At 37.5% G+C, this 24,657-nt stretch overlaps 1 protein-coding gene and 2 long non-coding RNA genes across 3 annotated transcripts in view; all 3 read left to right on the top strand.

The window, feature by feature from the left end:
* Window positions 1-24,657, top strand: part of LOC307162827 (riboflavin transporter 2-like) — a 285,939-nt gene that overhangs the window by 149,036 nt on the left and 112,246 nt on the right. The window lies entirely within an intron of this gene.
* On the top strand, window positions 177-5,719 carry LOC307162500. The gene is made up of 3 exons (XR_013821934.1): window positions 177-249; window positions 2,630-2,838; window positions 5,635-5,719. It is a non-coding gene; the product is annotated as an uncharacterized lncRNA (long non-coding RNA).
* LOC307162499 lies at window positions 8,512-9,866 on the top strand. The gene is made up of 4 exons (XR_013821933.1): window positions 8,512-8,584; window positions 8,676-8,812; window positions 9,048-9,105; window positions 9,560-9,866. It is a non-coding gene; the product is annotated as an uncharacterized lncRNA (long non-coding RNA).

Genomic DNA, 24,657 nt, shown 5'->3' with positions numbered 1-24,657 from the left:
GCGTTATAATGATAGAGGGTCATGTATTACGTTGCGCTGCATGAGGGATTGGCCGCGCGCCAGTAGACACTCTCTCTGGATATGGAAATGAGGGATGGACTGAGTAATTAGCCCGTTTCACTTCCTCACTTTTCCCCCTTTTGCTCTCTGTTCACGTAGGACCACAAACTGGACGCAAACAAGTGCGTCTACAGCTCTGGTGGCACTTCACATGGCGTAAAGTCCATCCGTAGTTTGTTAAACATCACCGTAAGTACGGAAAACCAGTCTTGTCACGCTCACACGCCTTCTTTTCAAATAAATGACAGTATGAATAACAGTCAAGCACCTCTCAGACTCTTTCAGCGTGTATTGATTCTAGTTTAAGCATATTCCTCACTTAAATAAGTTGTTTAATTTTTTATATGCAAGATAAGTTTGCTCTGACGGGCGAATATATTATAATAATTGCTTTTGGTTGGTTTTTTATTTGAGGGGTTCTGGGAGTGCAATTAAAGCTTAAACCCCCAGAGTCAACATCAAAACAAAATGTTGAGGGTTTTTAAATGTATATATTCTTTCAAACAATGTTTCATTAACCACAAAAGTTAGATTAGAGTGCACTAGACAATCGCTAACGTCTCGTTCGCCTGAGGAGGTCACCATAGCAACAGTATGCTGCTCCAGCGCTTTCCGTTAGAATCTGTATGGGACGGTACGTCTAGTCGCAAAACAAAAGTAACTGCCAGCATTTATGGCTTCCTATACATTTACATACCACACAGAAACACTGTTTTTGTTGTTGTTGTTGTTGTTTTTACTTTCCACGTTTCTTTTTTTTAAGTTTTTGTATTAGGAAAAAAAAAAAGAATTCGGTTGCGCGAGACGAACAACGCGCGCGGAAAATCCAGAAAGTTAGCCTACTGAGGGGACGTCGAGAACGTTATCGAATGATTCGCAGACTGTTATCGAATGATTCGCATACTGTTTATTAAGTAGGCTATTGACAACAAACACTGTTCGTTCTGTTCTCTGTTCTCCGTCTGCTTCTCACTCCTACCGAGGACGCATCCTCCAAATAGTTCATCCAATTCAAAACTATGCGCTTTCTTGCAGATTCCAGAGTCCCATAAGGTGGATGTCTTGATGTAGGAGCTGCACTGAAACGAGTGTTCGCTGATATTGAGCTGAAAAAGTCCTGGAGAAATGCAGAAGGGCTGTTCTGTGTAAGCTTATTGCATTAGGCGACCACTAGGATATCACAGAATAATGGACCCCTATTCAACCTGCTCTTTTTCCTGTTAACCTTTCGCATAACTTCACATCTGTTATGATAGCCTACTGAATTTAAAAGGAACGACAAAAAAAGGATATAGCACTTATTTTTTGATCTGTGGTGTAGCACCTTATAAATTTAACACAGGAAAACTTCAGTTATGTGTCTATCATGATATTGAGCTGCTCTCATGGGATCAGACAGCATTCACATCTGACCAGTATCGCTGGTGTATAGCGGCCAAAGGGCTCTAAATCAGCGATACATCATTTCCATTACAACACAAGTAGAACAATATATAAGCCTATTGATCGGCGTCTCTGTTACTCTTCTGGTGTAGAGAGATAAGCGCAATATAATTTCGTTTGACCTATCTGTATGGCCAAGTGATGGATTGCCAGGGTAACCGAGGGCTTTTATCACAAAACTCTCCCAATGATGTACTATTGATTGTCCTTAACTAGCTTTTCTGGCAAAAATCAAAAGTCCCTTCCTCGCCATCCTCTTCATTATCAATAAAATTACAAAGTGGTGGGAATTGTCAAAATCCACCCCCAAGGGAAGTCTTTAAAACGGCTGCTGTTATCCTGGCTTTTCTGTTATCCGTGCCATGTAGGATTAGGAATGGGCTTTTCAAAATGAAACAAAATGATCAGATGAAGACGAGCGCCTAGAAGGACAAAATATTTAAAATTCTGCATATGAAACCCTTAATGTTTGTTTCCCACAGGGAATTTTTTTGCCTGTGCTGTTGTTAATTGTGTTTTTGTTTTATTTTTCGTGCTGTTTTTCTTCACATTCCCCATCTGCTTTCACAAGAATGAGACAAGCCTGATTTAAATGAATCATCACAGATAGAGATTTTCCTACTGTACATCACCGTCTCACCTGGTAATCTCAGATTATAACTCAAGAGTTTTGTCCAATTTGTCCAAGTCTGTGTGTTTGTTGAGATTTATCATTTTCTGTCCATTAAAACGAAATCATGTTTAGAATCTTTTCATGGTCCATGCTATTTCTATGTTCCTTTAAGCCCCGAATGTAGCTTTTTAACCAACAACATATCCCACTGCTAAAAAACATCTTTCCCTACTCTAAACACGATGAAGAGGGTTTGACTCTGAGTATAAAGCACATCATCTCAGATAGATCAACAAATGAAGTGTCAGGGCGAAACTACATGAAGAACAAACAAAGCAGAGACGGGGCAGTGAGATGGACAGATGTGAGATAGCACTGTTCTGTGTGCCGAGGGCCTCTGGAAATTTCTGATTGGTTTAATTTACCACATCTAACGCGGCTGCTTCTCAAGTCCGCGACTTTTATCTAATGCTGTGAACCTCTATTGATTTCTCTTCTCTATCTTTAATGCAGGACTGGAGCAAAGAGAGCAAAAAAAAAGCACTTGCTAAATGGAGGACTACTTTGAGATGGCTGCTATTCTCCGGCTTATTGCCTCCTGTCGACCATGGTTTCACATGAGGTCCGGGGTGTCAGGTCCGCTTCCACCAATAAAGCCTGTGATTGACACGAGCGGGAGAGACTTGAGCTGGGAAAAGAAACTGAATCTCAATGTATGAGGGGTGAGTCAGGGTCTATTGTGGGGCCAGTTGGACCTGATACATCTAAGGCGAAATAAACGTTTTTAGCCGTGAGATACGAGTCCCTTGGCGATACCGTGGTACAGTCTGGTATCCGACTGTCCAAAAAAAAAAAAAAATGTTGTACTTTTTCTCTATATCCTCAACAAAGCAGCATGGAAATCAGTACTCTCGCTGCTTTGTGTGCCTTGATATGCAACCACATGTAGGGATTTCACCCCCGTACTTACGGTCATTTACAAACACTTCTGCAAAAGCGCTTCGCTGAATACGTACACAAAGTTTTTGCTTTGTAAACAACCGTGCAAAGAAGATGTTTCAGTTCTGTTAACCCTAGTCGCCATGACAACCGACTATTTTTATGAAAGACAGCAAATTTTAGGCACAAACAGGATATTATGTATTCTATGTTCTCGAGGGAATAACGAGCAAAAACAAGAGTAAAGCCAGTAAAAACAGTAGTTAATTACTGGCTGTGAGTGTGTGCAGTCTGAGATGGCAGAGGGAAGACTTCAGGCGCAAAGTAATTCTCTTACATTTATGACCTGAAAAAGAACAGACCCTGCTATTAGCATTTATTGGCATGCTATAGAGGAAAAGCATGTAACGAATGAGTTTAATCTCCATCAGCTCAGATTCTCTGAACGCTTCACAGGAAGTATCTTCTGACATAGGATGTGAAATCTAATCCAAGGGTAAAACTAATGTTGGAGTCTGTGGATTTAGAAATATACTATTGAGATTACAGGGCGTATTTTATACAAATATAATATCTGTGCATTAGTCGGCAGATCAATGTGAAGCAGTTGCCTGATGGTCCTGATGGGGAATATATTAGAAAAGTAAAACACTGCATATGACTTCTCAGTGTTAAGACTGAAGTTCATAGCCATTTTACATGTGTCTTTGCAACACATATTAAGGTCAATGAGAAATAAGGATGTCAGAGATGATGAAACTGAGAAATCTTTTAAAAATCAAATTACAAATACAATTTGGCAAGTTGATAGAAATGTACTTTTTAATTCACTTTATTATTTTATTTTTTACTTTCTTTTTTATTATATTATTTTATTTATTATATTATTAGTATTATTATATTTTATTACCATGTTCAACTTTTTTTTATATAATTGTGGTTAAACATCATGTAAAAAGTAATGGAATAAAATATAAACAAATATGTATACACATCAGAATTTCGTTTTAAAAGGTTTTTAACCATATTGTCAAGGTAAAAAAATATATTTATTTTTACATATATCATATGTAATCATTAAAAAAAAGAATATATTTAAAAACTTACTGACCTTGAAACAGTTATAAGAGTCTACAGGGTCTGTGATAAAGTTTACTGGTTTGTTGATTTCTTGTCACATGACAACAAAATGGCTTCCTTCATGTTGGTTACACTACACTGTTTCTGATTCGGCAGACAGAAGTGTTTTAAAAATTAATGCTTTGAAACAAAAAAGCTTCACTGCTTTTTTTATTTATAATTTATTTTTTATAAATAATTTTAAACTCTTTATTCCAAAGTTCAAATCTGCCAAGGACACTGCCCACACTACACCATTTTTAACTTTAATATATAAACAAAAATATAAAAATAAAATTGAATTCTGGAAATTGAAAACATATTGTAATATTCAGGTCATTTGATTGGGTGTATGTATGAAATTTGTTCATTTTATAGATCCAGACGGAGAAAAATTGGCCAGTATAAGATTGGTTATAATAGCAAAAAATTAACAATGTGGAAATTACCAATTGTAACAGTAATGTTAAGTGTGACGTGTGTTTTTTTGTTAAGCTGAGTTCGGATGTATTCGACACTGTGACAAAACTGTAAGTCAAACCTCACTGACAGCTCAATAAAGGAGCATATGGGAGGACATCTAACCTTCCATGTCCAAAATTACTCTCTCAGTTGGAGGCTGGGGACAAGATAACGATTAGGAAGCTGTTTCCCTGAACATGCTGAGAGAGATGCAAAACCAGGTTAGCATGATCATTCATCATCTAGTGGCTTTGACTTAAGCCTGTTGCCATTGAATAGTCCTCTGAATGCATAATCTAAAGGTGCTCGGGGGCCATGATTGTTGCTGTCTTGACAAAGTAAAAGAAATTAATGGCACAATCTCTTGCATGCCACTGGCCTTAGATCACAGATACATGTGACATTTACAGTTAACGATTGTAAAGAGCTGTCAGAAGTAAACAGACAGTGACTAGCGGACGTGTATGCCTGGTTTATGAGTCATCTCTTATGTGAGTTTCCCAGCATTATGCTGTAAAACCACAGACAAAAGTTCAGTAAACCATAAGACGCTCACTTAAGCAACAGAAATGCAAAGTCTAACATTAATTTAATGGCAGAATGAATAACAAAAGTCACACTGACTTGAACAGTACAGTAAAAGATCTGTCTGATTGCTGTAATGAGATCTAAACTGGCTTGTAAACAACTATCCTGTTACAAATGTGGTCACACAGAAAAAACTGATTTGAATGATAATCAAGATTTGTTATGATTTAAGGTGTCTTTACATGAAAATAATAATAGGCTCAGTATTTTATGACTGAGCCTAACTCCCTGTATACATTTGCTTGTTCATAAACTGTGGCACCTCTATGTCGCCATAAGCATCTGTGTACACTGAAATGAAAAGAAAAAACAAGTCTTTAGCTCAATTTTTATGTGAGTGTTGACTGAAGAGTGGGCTCCATCTGTGTAAACTCTCCGAAATAGTGACTTCCTCTCCATGTCTTAAACAGACGCTTGAGGCAAACCGCAGAGAAGTCACCATACATGTCCCTGATGGAAGAGGACCTGAGATTACCTCAATATAGCCTATAAGATGCTCTTCTCTTGGATGTTCTCGAAATGCTTTCAGTGTAAGGAATACATCTTACATACATCACACTTTGAGATCTGATAAACCTATGGCCTGAATGCTTTGTTTAAAAGTAGATAAAAATAGCTTTAAATCAGCTGTTATAGGTCACTCAGGGCACTTCCTGTTTCTCTATGCGCACTATTATGTAAACAGAGGGAAAGCTTTCTCTGAATGTGCTGAAACTATAGCTTGTCCTCAGAAATGATCAAATAATTTTTTTTCCATATACGTTACACTTATTTGAACTAACCTGGGCATGCGAAACAATTGTGTTGTCCAGTAGAGGTGGTCTCGAGACTTCAAAACACAGAACAAGATCATTTCAGATTGTGTCCTCTCCAAATTCTTGATTGGCTTAAATGTGCATGCACATTGTGATACATTTATTTTATAGAAATTTCAATTTGGACAAGTATTTTACTTTGTTTTGAAGTTGTTGATTTAAATTAGAAAGTAATTGTATATTGTTCAAAGTTAATGTGATGTGGTTACTCTGTGTCAGGATCAAGTTGTAAAAACACATGAAGATGAGCGTTATCAGGTAGTTTTTAATTATCCGCACATGGTAACTCCAACATAGAGACAAACAATCCAACACAATTGTTTTAAAGACAAGACCCAACAACAACAAACAGAAACAAGGGAACTTAAATACAGATGCAAATGAGGTGATTAACGACACACAGCTGACAGTGATGAAGACTCAAATCAGAAACCACGACAATGAACTAGTGGCGGGAAATTGTGCAAACGGGAAAACAAAGTCCAAACTGAATAAGGGTACGTTTACACGACAATGATATGCTTAAAGGTATAGCGGAGGATTTTTTTACTTCTGGGTGGATCACCTATACTATTGGTCCTCCTAATTGTCAATCATTCTGGTGAATCAATCAAACTTTTCAAAAAGTGGAGAGGGCGGGTCTTATCTAAAATTCGGAAAGATCCTCCACTATACCTTTAAAACTGAGTTTTTTGCGTACAGACGACACTATTGTCAAAACGATCCCCATTCACGGATCCGCAAAAACAACTAAAACGCTGCGTTCTGCTGCCAGAACACTAGATGACGATGAAACGCTATAGATTGAACACGTGATAGATACACGTGTGCATGACGTCATCGTTTTCAGAGATTCGCGTTTTTGTTGTTTACACAGAGACTGTTTTAAAAAACGTTGTGTTTTAAGGCACCCCAAACAGGGTTGTCGTGTAAATGAACGGCCAAAGCGCATACAAAGTTTTCCGTTTTTAGCTGAAACCGGTGTCGTGTAAACAGCCCCTCAAACTGTGACACTCTGCTAGTACACCTTTGTGAACTTGAGAGGAACTGACTTCATACATCCACTAAAAATGATCTTGAGACCAGTTATTTAAAAGTCATTGCAGAACTTGGATGGAAAAGTGAAGTTAGTTCTGAGAAAATGTCTGGCATCATTTCTTGCTACTTGGTTTGATATTTTGTAACCAAGTCCTTGAAGTTACCAATGAATTTTCTGGGTCACTGTTGTAGTTTTTTCGGCAGCCTTGACAATTAAAATAAAACTTTGTTACTTAAGTGAATAAGCAGAATAACCAGAATAACCAGACAGTGTAAAGTACGTAGACACAGTCAGTCAACAGTGTAGTGTTTGCCGTCTGTCTGGTCCGACATTGAATTGGTGAAGCTCAGTCATATCAACTAATTCTCATGGCACAGAGAAGACACATATCTCACTGCACCGTTAACACAGAACAAGGCCACCGTCATTCACTGTTATTTTCCCAAAGGGTGAAAAACGTAAAGTCCCATATGTGAGACATGGTCAGGAACTTAAACAAACAAATGGAAGCCGGCGGTGGTGTGTAGATGACAGGCCGTAATCCGCACATTGTGGAAGAGCATTCTTAAAATAGAAAAAATTGAAGTGAAGGCTACTACTGTGGTAACCTGAAATTTCTGGTTAGGGATCGACTTCCTCCCCTCACATCCTTATGTGACTCATTAAGAAAGCTGAGAGAATGACTGATTCGAGATTAGATCTGAAAACAGCAGCACTTACAAGCTTCAGGAGCAAATGTCAGGACAGTGAATAAGAACAATGAAGCTTAGTGCGATAAGATTTACAGATGTTTTTATGAGGCAGTCCTTCTTCGTATATTCCTGTGTTTTTTCTCGCCCTCTCTTTCTTAAGAAAATCTGTGCTCCGTGTTCAAGCCTTTTTTTTCCTGGGAGCAGCTCTTTAATCGTTGCCTTGGCTTTGACTTCCTAACGGTTGTAAACAAATGCAATTTTGCATTTCCTGTAGTCTAGACACAACAAAAGAAGCGTTGGCAAGCCGAGTCCCAACACATGCTGTTTGCGTACAGCTAACGGACTCCGACGAAACTTTTGAGGAAGAAAGAATGAAAATGTGAGGTGTTGATATCAGCCACCGTTTTAAAAAAACAATATTTGTCTGGTCTTTCCAAAATAAAAGTGGTGCACTTTGATATTCTTTTCAAGGTTTTCTGTTATGCTCTAATTTAAACTTTATAAATGTTTGCTAGAATAAAATTTATAGTTAATGCTTTCATGTTTAGTATAAAAATGTACATTTATTAATTTAGCAGATCATTGATACAAATAACGATTTTAATTGTTTCCCGTTTGCTAAAGTGCTGAGAACAAGAAAAAACGTTCACCCTTTTCTCTTAAGGGAAAATATAACCCTGGGAAAGCTTAGGCTAATATCTGTGCTCACCAGTATTTTTTTGTCTGTGCTCTCCCTGTACAGAAAATCTAAAAGAAAAAAAAAAGAAAAAAATCTCAGGGTTGGAGGACAAAAGCATGCTCCGGCCATACATCTGTGAGTTTTGAAACAAAGCTTTGTTTGTAAGCTTCAGTCACTTGTGCTCATGAAAGCAGACACTTGCTTGAAAAACTTTCCCTTTTTTCAGGGAAACACTCTAAACCAACATCCTGGTATAAATTTGCAAAACGCAATACAGGCCGGATTGTGCGCGGGACAGACGCAGGGTGCATACAAATGGCTCCCCCGTCTAAAGTACCCCCTGTTTCGCTTCTGCCTCAGAAGGTAATGTACAATAAATCAACAAAAGAGCATTAATGTCTCCGTTGAGTATAGGAGAGGCTTCTGTTATTGTACCTTTTTTTAAGTATTTAATTGGAAGGGTCCCTTGAAACGTTACACGGCTCCTTCAGATGACTTTTCCCCAAATCTAAGAAAAGATTGATAAGAATTTCTTTCCTCCCTCTTTTAAATCTCTTCAGCTTTTTTTTTCTTTCTTACATCCCTCTCTCCCTTTCAGGAGAGCCTGCGTTTTTTACCGAAGGGAGAATAAAGTTTCAAGTGCATGGCATTTGAAGGTAAGCGAGTGAAATCGGAGGCTGGTCGTTGGGGATAAGGCAAGGCTGGGAAAGAGGGAAGTTGGCAGTAGTGCCCAGCCAGACTCGGTGCCTTGAGCTCCCCCCTCCCTGCACCAGGTGTCTGCTACATTTAAATGATACTATTATTCATAGACAAGAGAGCAGGGTATTAAAAGTCCCCCCAAAAAATCATTTGCAATTGAATACAGATATAATCCTGGAAATATAAGTCTCCATTTAGGCCTTGCCATTAAGCTAACAAGGAGCCCTTTGTACAACATGTGTGTATTAATCACGGTCAGGGGAAAGGGGCAGGAAGAGAGAGAGTGGGAGAGAAAATAGAGAGCGAGGGAGGGAAAGAGAGAGAGAGAACACCATTCGTGTGTGTTCACATGCAAATTGAAATGTTGCTCATCAAAAACGAGCTTATCACTTTCCCTCTTGTTCTCGGCAGACTCGGCGGGCCAGCGCGAACCCGAAGTGCTTCAAATGGGGATAAACGGAAAATTTATTTGCATTTGTGAAATTTCAACACACTTGATTTCTTTCAGCTGCGCAATCTGAAGTGCGCGAGTCTATGCGAGATGTAAAGGAAGCACACACTGTGTGCAGATGTCACAACGACACACAGGAATTCACTCAATGAGCTGGGGTTTCTTAAACCTACTGTGTGGGTTTCATTTTCCTTCAGATCACTTTGATTTGTGCACTTTTTCACTGTGGCAAATAGAGATTTTGGAGGGCCCTCAAGGCAGCCCCCAAATGCCCCTTACAAAACTCCTCTCCAGCAATCATTACATCACCATTTCTCTAAGCCGATTTTCACCAAGTCTGGCTGTGTTATTAAAATAGTAATTAATTTTTGTCCAAGGGAACAAAAGCAAGTTTTTGTCCCCCCACCAAGTGTCTCTGAAGAGGCCAGGGGTGCCGGTGAGGTTCTTTCTATCTAGTCTACGGTCTATAGAGGTAATCCCCAATAGTCTGATACAGTAAGAGCGCTTTGATAATGGGATAGAAGCAGACACCCACACCGGATCGATCTGGATCTCAGGATGTGTTTGATAGTCATAAACAAGTGTGGCTCAACAATAGTGTCCATGAGATGAGTTAGGGTGTCATTAATTAAACTGATACACACTCCGCTATGTTCAAATGCTGATTCGCATTACAGACTTAACTGTTAACTTTCACCATATGGTACATGGGGAAGTATTGTGGGAACTTAGATTGACAATATGGATACGGCTTAGTATGTTTAATATGAGTCCTGAAACAGCACTGCCGGACGTTTCTATAGCAGATTAAGTGTTCATAGTGAGGAGGTGCGGGGGCTTATGGGTAAAATCACTAGCAAGTGAGGCTTCAAGATCGAATTTTCCCTGGAAACACCAATCATGTTTAAAATCCAAGTTGGAAAGGTTGGGGGGAAAAACTCCCAAAGGAATAAAAGTTGACTTTGAGAGCCTTTGAGTTTCCCGGACAGCCCATCTGCCATAAAACACCATTGTAAAGCTGGACGTGGGTCCCAGAGATTGATGGCTTGAAGTCTTTCAAAAAGCTGTTTGTATAAGTGGAGTTATGCTAAAAATGCGGCAGTGATAATATCGCCGCCGTTCATCCGAAACACAGCATTACTGCAATGATAAACATTGTGTTTGACTTCATGGATTTAGTCAGCTGGTGTGCTTGAAAGACGGAGGGGGAAAAAAGTGGGTGGGAAAACATTTGCCTTTCTCCAAAATTAAGTCGTTATTTCACACAGCCATAAATGCGTGTCCTGAGTTACTCTGGCAGTCTCGGCTTCCCGTCAGATCACAATGGAGATGTCAGGAGATCATCTCTGAACACAAGCATATCCGCCCCTTTCCCACCGCAAAACGTCAAAGCGTTTACATCTTTCCGTATCTGTTGTGCTGTAGTGATGTCATGAGAATCAATGTTTAGTTTTCTTGAAAACCTCATTAAGAATAATATTGTTACATATATTGCTTTCTGCAGCTTTATCTCACCTGTAAAGAAGCAACAGGTCATAAAACACTTTGTTTTTACAGGCTCTCTGCCTTCCCCATGAAAATGACTTTGATTTTTTCCCCCCATGCATTGTGGACAGCTGGGGCAGGGGGAGCTTTTCAGGATCTTACTGCATCTCGGTGTGTCCAAGCAATAAGTGTGGGGCCAGTGCAGTAGTCACTGCAGGATTTAAAAAGACTTCCTCATGCAGAAATATTTAATCTCCTTTCAGAAAATAGAAGAGGGAGAGGGGAAAGAAAACCCAACATGAGTTTTTCTGTTCTTTATTACTTGTGCAGTATCAAAGAGTACATCATAGTTAGCCGTTGTTCCCCTTGAACAACATTTCTTTAAGTGTGAAAGTCACATTCATAAAAAAAAAAAAAAGAATCTGTGAAGCAACATGTAGTAGTGAACTTCAAAACGCAGATCAAACCATTTCAATAAATGTATTTATGTATTTAGTTACTTACTTTGGAGTTTTATTATTTTAGTGTGCGGACATATTCCTTCTAATCCTTATTATTATATATAATCTCATAAATCCATTTATGTCATTTATTTATATAATTTTATTAGCATTACTGTTGAAATTACTGGAGGAATTTAATGAGTATAAGAAGTGTGTATATCCCCATTTCCCATCAATTTCTCTAGTAATTTCACCACTAAAAATAAAATGGGGTTACGTATAATAAATATTATATAATAATATTTAATAAAATAATATTTGTGTATCATGTATATTTTATTATGTATTATTAATTAATATTCTAAAACTCAAACTCAAAAAATTATGAATAAATGAATAAATATTTTAGACAATTTCTGGTTCTCGTAAATTAGTAGAACAGGTCCATAATGTAACGAAAACCTTTTGATGTTTTAGTTATAATGGAATAAAATGAATACATTCATTTTTTTCTTAATACGCTTTTAAAGACTGCTATGAGGTAAACAACCTAATTTTCAACCACATTTCCATTAGTGTACAGTCTACAACCCATTACCAGTAAACCTCAGTGTCATAAATAAGTGCCATATGCCATTAACTTTGGGGATTTAAAACACTACGATAGATTAATTCACCCTCCAGACACCTGATTTACTCTAAACCATAGAGCCCAAACATTTAGCGGGTCATAGAAGGAAATCCTCTGGCAAGATCTTCACAACACTAATGACCATATCTGACATGACCACCACTGTCTGGCAGCGCCCCAACAACCCTGGCACTAAAATTACCTCAGGGTCACACTCCTGGCATAAAGAGTGGCGGGAGACAGAAAGAGTGAGCACCTGCATGCCTGATTTCAACCTGTGCCAAGCTGAGGATTGGCAGAGCATCTGGCACGAAACCAGAGAAGAAGGTTGGAGAATACACCAGCGAACATCATAAGCGAGGCTGACTCAGGATCCCGACCCAACCCCTGTCAGCCCCCCACCCCACTCCACTCCCCCCACCTCCACCCCGGAGTAAACATATGCTGACAAATAACCTTGAACTAGTTCTGGCCTAAAAGTTACAGTAGTGAGGAGAACACATGCATATAGAGCTGGTAAGTCCCGCCCCTTCCGTTAACCCCACTGGACCTCTAGGTTGAAAAATCGTCAATGCAAGTGAATGTGAGAAAATAATTATTTTCTGGTCCCGTTTGAATTTTGCCATTAATGTGAACATATGTTGTCTGTGAATTTTTAATATAACGTTTCGTGTGAAGAATGCTACAATTTAGCGGTTAGAAGTTTGATACGGTTAGACTTTGTGTGAGAGCACTTTGTGGACTACAACTCTTCGCTGCTTTCGACGCGTTTGATATAGAAAGAACAGCCCATTTGGTTTGAATGGTGACATTTGGGTACAAAACACACAGGCATCTCGATCTGTCTCCATAGATTATCGCAGCATTAGCACCGTGATTTGACAAGTGGAGGGAAAATGTGTTATGGGGTGACGTCACATAGGCGACATGTAGTCTTTCTCGTTATGTCTTTTCCACAACTGCTAGCCAAAGAATCCTACAATATACTGTCAAACTCGTAACATGAAAAATGATATAAAAAATTCACAGACAGCATATGTTCACATTCATGGCACAATTCAAACGGGACCAGAAAATAATTATTTTCTCACATTCACTTGCATTGACGATTTTTCAACCTAGAGGTCCACTTGGGGTTTTACGGATGGGCGGGACTTACCAGCTCTATAGTAGAAAAGTAGAAAATCAGTGTGGTATCAGAGTTTGTTTTTTTCTTATCGCATTTTGGAAGATGTTTGAATCTTTTCTGTTGTAGAATTCTCTATTTATACAGGCCCAAACGCTGGATACTTTCCATCAATGTCGGTTTTCGTTTGGATCCCGAAATGTGAGAATTATTTAATCAATGTCCGCCTAGCTCGGAGGTCGGCTATCTAAAATCATTTCAGGGAAGTAATGAATACAACTCAGCCATACAACATCTGCGCAGACATGCCTAAACCCTGTGGACTTTCTATGCTCAATTTAACACTGACAGAATCATATCTCTCTCTGCCTCTGCCTCCCTCTCTCTCTCTCTCTCTCTCTCTCTTACCATTTGTAATTGGCTTTGTCACTAAGCGCTCAAAATAACTAATCAGCGGTCATATATACACAAATTGGCCACTGTTGAAGGTTTTGGAGTGTTTCTAGGATTTCAGTTAAACAGCTTTAGTGACGTAAGCAGTTGCTAATGAGCTGGTGGATTAGGTGCAGAATGAGAGAGAGGTTAACAGATTAGCCCCATCGTTTTGATTGATTATCAGCACACGACTCTAATTAGAGTGATTATTAGGAGCAGAGACTGGCTACAGAGAGGGATTCGCCTCTGTTGGGACAGCAAAACGGTACAGTGTCCTTAAACAACAAATATGGTATATTTTTTTAAGGCAATTGTTATTTATTTTGGATGTGCAAAATATAATATATCTTTGTTTAGTCCTATGTCATATTTCAGAAGCATATATCATGTTCAGAAAACTACCTTAAGAACCATATTTCCACCAAAATATATCACTACAATTATTGTTACTACTGTAAAATCATAGGTGATCAAAATATAGTAAAATGTAAAAATTTTAAATATGTTATTTTATTTTGATTAATTTTAGTCAACATAAATTGTCATTTGCAACAGATTTTTTCCATTATACATACATACATATATATATATATATATATATATATATATATATATATATATATATATATATATATACACACACACAGTATGGGTGATTCTATAACATACATTTGGTGTCCAAAGTCAAATATTTTAATTATTTTAATAATTTCCGAATTAGTAGTGTATTTTTCCCATAAGTATCATTGTGTAATCAAAATATTTTGTTTTACTTTTCTTTTGGTAATATTTCATTTATTTTATTTATAAACGGCCTAAATAGTCATTTTCCTAATTCTACAACATTAAATTGTTAAAAATAACTCTTTTCTTATAAAAATGTGTGTCCAGAAATCTTGCGTCAATTCTGTTATCGTACCATAATTATCTCCCACAATGTAAGAAGTAAGATACAGTAAAGTATGTCACTGTACTTTCTGATAAGATCTGAAGCACTGAAAGGTATGTGTGCTCTCTCTGAGAAAATATTTTAATCTAAAAAGTTCTTACACCAAGAGTTATTTTGTAAATCGTCTAAATTGTTACCACAATATCAAGAGGAAAACAGAATGTATCACTGACCACACAGTGGGTTGTTTAAAAGTTTTTTTAATCATGATTTCATTAGTGCCATGTGCTCTTAGCAGTTATGCTAGCAAGTGGAGTTTTTGGCTAAAAAGTTAAAAAAATTGTCAACTCTGTTACCGTCAAACTCTGTTACCAAGGTAGAGTAACAATGTTGACTGTATGTAGCAGAATAGACAGTAACATAGTTGACAAACAATACTATAAAATCTGTGAACAGTTTTTTTTTTTCTTTTTAAATTCAAATATGTATCTCTATATATATGACATCAGAAGAAAATGTGAACGAGAATGTGCAAAAAAAGAAAAGAATTCGGTTAAGAGCAGGAATGTTCATTAAAAATGTAAATACTTTATTTTGATTTCGTGTTGACATCCCGTAATGCAGGACTGCCATAAGTAATTTACATAAACTTTTATTATCGTTTTTATGAGTGCATCCAACTTAAACATATAACGAAGAAGTAGTTGGCAGAGTCCTTTTTCTCTTGTCTTTGGTGAGATTGAGTACACTGGTTCATCTGTGTCACATGTCCTGGCATAGCTGTCTCCCGGGTGGACAGAGGGGATGCTGGGAGCCTGGTGCGGCCATGGAAATGAGCCCCATTCATCGCCGGCTCTGAGCATATGGCGTTGCTTTGTCCCCAGCTACTGAGGCAGAAGTGATGCAATTTGTTGGCATGTCCTGTCATTTCAGCAACTCCCCGGCCCTACCTCGGCCCTCATAAACAACAACAGAGCAGAGAGCAGGGCGGCCAGAGAGAGCAGGTCTCACACGCTCACTCACACTGCTGTACTAATGACTGAGGCACAGAGAACATGCAGCGGATGCACAGACGCTCTCCCTCTCTCTCTCTCTCTCTCTCTCTCTCTCTTGCTCTCGCTCTCGCAGTGTTTCAATGTGCTTTATCAGCACAAGAGATAATAGTTATATTTTAGTATCAGTAATAGTTGAACCAATAGTTTAAAAAATTATTAAGGAAAATATAATATATAAGCTACAGTATAATTATGTTTTTAGAAAATATGTATAAAAATGAAAGAACAAAAATATGTCATTTTTATATACAAGTAAATATTAATACCATTATTGTAATAATGTATATACTGTAAGAAAGAAGTAGACAGATTGCTCAGTGTTCATCATAGCGTGACATGCAAGCAAAAAATTATAATAAGAGGGGGAAAAAAGCATTACATAGAGAGGAAATATGGCAACACTTTAGTTTAAGGTCCAATTCTCACTATTAACTTGCTTATTGGCATGCATATTAGGATATTGTCTGTTTATTCGTTCTTATAAAGCACGTATTAATGCCTTATTCTGCATGACCATATTCTACATCCCTTAAACAATATCTAAACTTAACAACTACCATACTAAGTATTAATAACCAGTAATTAGGAGTTTCCTGAGGCAAAAGTTGTAGTTAATAGTGAGAATTGGACCCTATTTTAAAGTGTGACCTATAATATTTATCATGAAAATAGTGTTTTTCTATAACAGCAAATATATTTTACAAGAAAAATGAGTGAACAGTGAGTAATAGAATAAAATAAGTGCTTCATCGGCACAAAAAAGAAGCTCATTTGTATTACCATAGTTCATATAGGTGAAACAACAGATTAAAAATAAAGTAAAAAGTAGGTTTTATTACATAATAGCAAATATATTTCACAAGAAAAGTATTAGATAAGGTCAGATTACTCAGTGTTCCTCGTATAAAGGCAGGCATAGACATTTGTACATCATTTTAAATTGTAACATCACTTAAGCATCTTAAAATGTCATTAATTATGCTTTACTGGTGCCAGAATTTAGTTGAATAAAGTCTCACTTTAGTCTCTTATACTCTGTGTTCACTGGTCTATTATGCAAGAGAATGGGACATGAGAGTGTCTTGAGGAAGTGAACATATCGCACTTGTTATCAAATGTAAACTGTTGAGAGAAAAGTAAATACTTGGTCTGACTGTGGGGGGTCCTGTGTTCAGATTTAAAAAAAAAAACAGCTGCTAAATAAAAAGCAGACTGGACAGAGTGCTGCCGGGACAGTTTTTGCCCCAATGGAAGTTTCACCATATGCTTCAAAACAGCTCGTCATACGGCATCACAACGTGTGGAGATATAAGTGCATGTTTCAATAATGTTGCGCTGTGTGAAAACATAAAATTAAATTTGCTTTCATCGCTGTCAGCCGTGGACTTCAAGCTGTCAGCGATCTGATTAGCATCATAAAAACTCCCTGAAAGACTGTGAGAGTCATCTTTGTGGATTACGGCTGATGCTTTGTGAGACATTAAATCCACTTTGTGCCATTATTGTGGGATGTTTGCTAGTTGACTTCACCTTCTGGTGAGATCTTTAACGCTGGAGAATGTCTCCTGAGACTGAGGGAATAAAAGAGTGTCCCCCCCTGCTATGCTCTGGCGTCTGAATGGGGCATGCTGGGAAACGTCACATATAAATGAAATTACATCTGCTTCCTTGCACTGTGGTCCCTTTGAAACAGTTAACTTAAATGGAGAGGGAATCGACAAAAATAAGTGTGGGAATGTTTGACATACTCTTATAGCCATCTCTGTATGTGTTTGTATCTGTGTGTATATGCACACACACATTCATACAGAGAGAAAGCAGTCTTGGCAAGCATATTTTCAAAGGTTGATGGAAAAGACCTGTGGTGTTTGAAATCATCTCAGGGCAACGAGGAACGAGACGTGTTTCGGCAGAGATTGATGGCTCTGCTTTTACGCTCTGAACATTCCTCAGCTGCCACGACAACCGTCCTTATGACACACTGGTGACAAAGAGTCAATCGGTGTGTCATTTTTCAGGGTCACCGACTGACAGGGTCAGAGTCTGACCACCAGCCTGAACACAGATCTGGAGAGGAAAATAAAAACCTTCAGTTCATATCACCTTCTCCAGCCATCAGAATCAGATATACAGAAGAAAAAGTTCTGTCATTTTTTAATTTTACTTAAATTTCATGAATTAAGCAGCTCGTAAACATATTTTATCACTAGAATTTTGAAAGTATTGTGCACACTGTAAAAAGTGAATAGCTGGATCAACTTAAAAAAATGACTTCAATTGGTAACACCTAAAGAAATTAAGTTTTCTCAACTTAAATTATCATGTTTTATCGTGAAAAATCTGATAATTTAAGTTGAGAAAACTTAATTTCTTTAGGTGTTACCAATTGAAGTAATTGTTTTAAGTTGATCCAACTGTTCACTTTTTACAGTGCAGCCATTTAAGACATTTATCCTTATATAGAATCTTTTTGGCATAAATAATTCATTAAATCGAGTAAATAATGCTAGGGTTCAATACAGAACCCCATTAAACTTTTTTTTTTTTTAGAGTGCAGTCATAATTTGAATTTGGAATTAGAATCAGAATCATTATTAATCCACCCATGTATGACAAGAATCAGAAACGAGTCAGGAGTCAGATTGAGAGTCATAATAAGAATACAAAATATAAATTCCAATTAGAATCAGAACCAGAAACATCATGTGACTGCAAGAGTGGGGAACGTGACCTAAAACCATTTACACTATTAAAACAAAGAAACAATGCTAAATTCACTGGCCTCAGTGTTCATTTGGTGAAATACATGCTATATTATATTGAAAACACAGTGTAAAATAACTGAATCACATTTGAAATCAGATGCATGACAAATAAAATAAACAAACATGATAAGAAGCAGAATTGAATCAAAAGTCAGAATAAGAATACAAATTGGAATCAGAAACATAATTAATTTATCAATGGGATCACACTGTTAAAAAAACCCAAACAAATACACATGATCAGAATCAGACTCGCGCTCAATCGGAATTGGAATCAGAATAAGAGTAAAATTTTGAATCAGATCAAAAATCATTAGTGTGATTACAGTGAAGGACAAATAAACCAACACTATCTCACGACCAATTCGTACGAATTCGTAAGAATGATAAAAAGGTGGCTAATTCGTACGAATTCGTACGACCTCACTCGTACGAATTTGTACGATTTGTCTAAACCCACTTGATGGGTAGGTTTAGGGGCGGGGTCAGGGGTAGGTCATTCGTATGGATTCATACGAATTGGGCAATTCGTAGAATTTGTAATTCGTACGAATTAGCCACCTCGTAGAATTTGTACGTTTTCGCGTGAGATCAGGTTGAATAAACAAACATGAAGAAAATCAGAATCAAAATCATTATTCATCAGTCTGATCACTGATGATGAAAACAGATAAATATATGACCTAACAAACATGATTGGAATTAGACTCAGAAATCAAAAAATCGGAATCAGAATCATCATTAAAAGCAAGATTCCTCTCCACCTTTCTATCTTCTTCAAAACATTAAAAAATTCCATAAGACTTAAAAAGATGCACATTTCTTTGGAAAAACTGTGCCCGATCTGAATCGAAACTAATAAACAAGCAAATTGATGTATGCCTGCACGCTGCATTCGACTGTATGTTTTGAATAGATAGATTTATGACAGAAATGAAACTTCGCCGCTCTACAAAGAGTCCCGCTGCGAGGAGTGACATCACATACAGTAAACTCATTCTCTAAAATACCCTTCATCATCCTGTCTTCTCATCCCTCATCCTTTCGTTCCCACCCTTTGCCATGTCCGAAACAGAATTGCTAGAGGAGAGGCGACATGTAAATCATACGGAACGTGACATTCTCATTTGATTAATGGAGTCCTAGTGTGACTCTTTGTATATTAATCAACAAATAGCCTGACCTCATCAGATGCTGTCTGAGTTCATTCTCAATCAAAAGGGGTGCCCTGTGAGGTCCAGACCTGTCAACCAACAAGAAGATGGGTGTAAACAGCCATAGCTTTAGTAATTCATACCAATTAGTCTTTTCCAAAGAATAATCTGCTCATTTTGCCATCTCCATTATGAAGGTTTTCGTGCCCACATTGTGTCGATGAGCATCTTAAATAGACCAAACCGTGAAGAATGCTTCCATTTTTTTTTTTTTTTTACAAAGAAAAAAGATTTAGAGCAAAGCCTAAGAGAATTTCTCAATTTTAGAGGCACTTAATAATTTAGAAGCACTTAATAAATATTGTATATAAAGGAGTGTCTCTTTCTCCATGTTATTATAAGGTATAACTGAAAATCAATGGCTGGTTATTCAGAGATTAGTGTGACCTTTCAGTGTGCCTGTAAATAACTTGTTCTGTGAAACTCTGAGTCCCTCTTCAGTAAGACGAACTTTCAATCTTATTTACCTTCATCACCGCAGTGTTATTAAAATGAACCATCAGTCTAGGGGTAAGTCTAAATATTTGTTCTTTATTAGATAGATTTTCTGTCATATGTGATCACACATTTGTCATATATTTCTTCACTGTTTATATACACTGCAAAAAAAAAAGGGGGGGTGTTTACAGAACTTTAAAAAATGAAGACATATGTTTGCATGTTTTTAGTTGTTGATTATTTTGCGCAATTATTTTAAGTAAATATCTTGACTAAAATTAAAATGGAAAGTTGCCATGATTTAAAATCTGCGATCATTTGAACAATTTGAACCTTTTGGGGTTTTAAAGACTTGAAATCACTTCCTTTCTTTGAATGGTTTGAAGTACTCCAATTATCTGAACACTTATAAGATTCAAACTTTTGTATAAACCACACAGAGACCTCAAGACTTGGTACACATAATTGCAACAAAGGTAACAATATACAATGAATCATTTTAAGTAAAAAAACAAATTTTACAAGACAAAAAGTTAATTATTATAACAAATAAAAACTGGCAAATGTTCAAATATGTTAATTTGCTATAATGAATATTAATTATTCATGCCCAATGTATGCTGGGAAGAGAATGGATGGAAGGCACAAAACCATTTTTTAGTAAGTTAATATATATATATATATATATATATATATATATATATATATATATTTAAATGCATTAATCCAACTCACCTTCTGTGCCTCTTGGTTCTACAATTAAAAATTCAGAGTGTTTCTCCATCTGAAAGAACAAGGAACTGGACTGCAGCACCACCACATGGTATGAAATATGATTGCCATCATATTTTCTATTGAAGTCATTCAGATATGATATCCCTCAGGCAGAAAGTGCATTGCAGCTCTTAAATATAGCGATAAAGCTAATGCAGCAAAAATGCCGGGACTCTGAAACACCTCTGAGTCATCAGTTAAAACAAAGGCCTCGACGTAGACTTACTTATTAGAAACACCTGGTTTCCACCAACTTTACTTACTCCATACAGGAAGGTGGTACAACTCCTTGTGCTTACGTTTCAAAAGATAATGCATGAGTCCTCAGATTTGGTTGAATGGCATTTTATCAAAAACTTTAATGAGAATAAACTGTCACGTATAGCCACAGGGGAGATTTGAAGGACCCAGAGCCTTTATCTTTTAAATTATTTTATTGATTTTCCATGTCCACATGGGTGCCGTCTGATTCATCCTTCTCTAATTTGCAGGATTGATTTCTTGCGGTCAGTCATTTCACTCTGAATAACATCACCTCATAGAGGATAATCCTGTTTTAAAGATCTGATTTACATTTATGGAATTGCCGAAATGTATTGATTCAATTTTCAAGCTTAAGTAAATAATATCTAGTAAATGCCAAGGACCAAACTCTCATTTTGATATTAGTATACTAGCGTATTGGCTGATTTTATTTGACTTCTACATTCACTTTTGGCGCATTGAGCACTTTTGGCACTGCATGCGAGCTGTTATGCATTGTATATTGAATTGTATATTCAATACTGCAAAACAGGGAGTCAAAAACGCTTCCTGCAATTATTTACAAAGCCTCCTCCGAAGGTTCCTAAGGGTTCTTTAGCCAGGTGATGCTTTCCATATGCAAAAACACCTCTTTTCCCCATTCTCCTTTGGCTGTTGGTGTGATTTACCCCTTCATACCGGGTCTTAAAGCAAACTAATCCACTTTATTGGTAAATGAGTACGTGAAGGGCCACTTAAAAATGCATTAGAAGTGCAAAGCATTATCAAACAGAAGAGCACATAAACCCAGTCAGCCATTTAAAGCTCGGCCAACACTGTTTATGAGCTCAGCTCTTCACGCTAATGCAGCTCTTAGATGAAGCCAATAGCTTACAGCGCTAACTGTTCCGCCGAGGTAATGGTGCCTCGGTCTCTGCCTGCTTGAAATGGCTGTAGGGGCTCCTTGTTCGCCTCGATCGGATCGGTGACCCTAATTAATAACGATCAGTCTGTCTGAAATGTGCAAATGGAACAATAAACGTAGATCTGAGTAATTAACCTCTAGCATTTCTGCTAATCATGGGCAAACATCCTCACTCTGTCATTGTTACTCACTGCAGTAGATTTCAATCGGGCCAGCAGACTCGTTTAGCAGGTCATAAATCTGACACTCATATCGTCCTTTCAGGGAAAGGGCAAAGTCGGCACTACACAGCTGGGGAGAGAAAACAAGATGCCAAAATGTAGGGAATCAACAATAAATAATTTGGAAGTCAGCTCTTTGTGTTCCAGAACACTTGCTTTCCTTTCACTCTCAGAAAGGTTTTCCCATATCAGATATAGGAATTGAATATAAACCAATTCTGGTTTTATTACTCTTGAATAAGATTTAACCGAGTATAATTCTGTTTAAAGCAATAATAATTGCATCATAATAAGGTAAACACTTAGAAATTGTCATAAAAAAAACGATGGACTGCATGGTGCAAATACTAGACACTAACATTCATTCATGCCTATGCAATGCACAAAACCACCAATGGACTTCTAATTAATCAGTGTGCATTATTACATATTTGTATTAAAAATCTATATTTACAGCATTATAACGGAGGCCATGAAGTCCTATGAGAGTTCAGAGAAAGCATCCAAATGGAAAACCACATGTTCCGCTCTCTAAATGCACACTTTGTGATTGATCCCGGGACGATAACCATTTAAGCAAAACAAAGCCTCCATAATCCCAAATGTGGGCATCTGTGTGAGAGCGTCATTGACATGGACACAGAGGGTAAGTAATTGGGGAGTCGGAAAATGATTAACCCACTATGCAAATGGCAATTAAAGGACACCTAATGCTGCAGGCACTGTCCTTGTGTCCTAATCGCTCGGACAAAAGTTCAAGTACAGCTGTTTGCCATGGACGCATGCATACCAGAAAACAAGAATGCCATTAACACAACCGAATCATTTGTGCTTAATGGGAAAAAAATTATCGACGCTCGCTCACATTCGTTTTGACAATACAGTGACTGCGAGAGTAGGGAAAGTGACCTGTGTAAAACCATTTGCAACACTGCTAAATTCACTGGCCTCAGTATTCATTTAGTGAAATACATGCTATATTTTATCGAAACGCTGCTTATTGACCTGTTTGTTCATGTGTTTAATGTTTCAGTTAATTGCTTAGGCTAAGTTTATTATTACCATATTTGAGTTTTGAGGAATCCATTTTGTTTGGCTCTAGTCTATGCATGTGGGATTTAACTAATATTTTGATTTCGTTCATTGTTTTCTTTCCCTCCAAACAAGTCTTTTTCTTTTGCCAAAAGAAGCCTATTTTTTTCTGAAGTCAGTTAGACAGAATCAATTATGAAAAAACAATCACATACAGTATGATTTGTGTGTTTTTGCAAGACTTTCCTCGAGAAAGGATCGTTTTTCACTGAATCGCATCTGATTTGACCTGAAGTCATGCACAGCCAAAAACAATATTATGGGCAGTCTGTCAGCTTGCATATATCACTTTAAGGCTTTTGTTCATTCGTCACAGTAATCTAAGATCGAATCTAGCATCAGCTAGATGCTTAAAAACCTAATACCGTCTTCTCACCATCATCTTTGAACGATCAAGCATGTTTCTCAGAGGTATAATGCGGCGGTGAGCAGTCTGTTTATGCATCCGGCCCTGTCCTGCAAAGTCTGAGACACTGCAGGAGTTTAACACAGCTGATCAGCTCTAGCCTTCTCAGCGCTGACCTCAATGATTTCCCCATCAAGGCTGACCTGATGTACCGCTCCATCTGCACCCAATCCCTCTCCCGTATCGATTGCTCGCAAATGAGCCTTCCCAGGCCTGGCCCAGGAGCAGTAATTCAAAAGAGCAGCGCATTGAGTGGTCCTAATGTTATGAGACCTGGATGTGCACATGCTAACAAAACAAAGTGCCAGCATTGGCTTTCTGCACATCATTCACAGATGTGCAGCGTTCTCTGATTGAATTGTGGATATCTGGGAAAGACAAAGATGTTTGGCTGTTTGCTTCTTCTTTTTTTTTTTTGCTCCATTTTGCATTTCCCTCCTTTTTCATGTTTAACATTATTCACCTATTTGTCCCTAAACTTTGTGGAACAATATTTTTTTTATTAAAAATATCACTGCAGGGGGGTAATTTGGGATAATATTTGCATTTGTTAAGGTGTGGTCACATTTATTGTTGTTTGTCGAATTTTCACAGGCGAAATCCATGTGGATGGGAATATCGTGTCGCGGGAGGGCTAAAGATTTCCCCACTCAGGTTTCGCAGTGGGTTCAAGCTGGTGGCATGGATTCACCACGCAGACCAAGAGTAAGCGGTTTGGTTTAGAAAAGGACTTCTGTGTGACCCATGCTTCATATTTTTCTACATATTGACAATAGATAATGGCCCTTTTTTGCTAATGAGACTGCATCCTTATACTTTCCTAAAAATGTCAAAAAACTTGACACGAAAATATTGATTTGATTAAAAAAATATTGTATTCTGTGAGCTGAAAGAGAGCATAGAGTATTATAAGAGA

This window comes from Squalius cephalus (assembly GCF_949319135.1).
Source record: "Squalius cephalus genome assembly, chromosome: 8".
In the NCBI taxonomy this organism is placed as follows: Eukaryota; Metazoa; Chordata; class Actinopteri; order Cypriniformes; family Leuciscidae; genus Squalius; species Squalius cephalus.
This window is presented reverse-complemented; position numbering and strand designations above follow the sequence as displayed.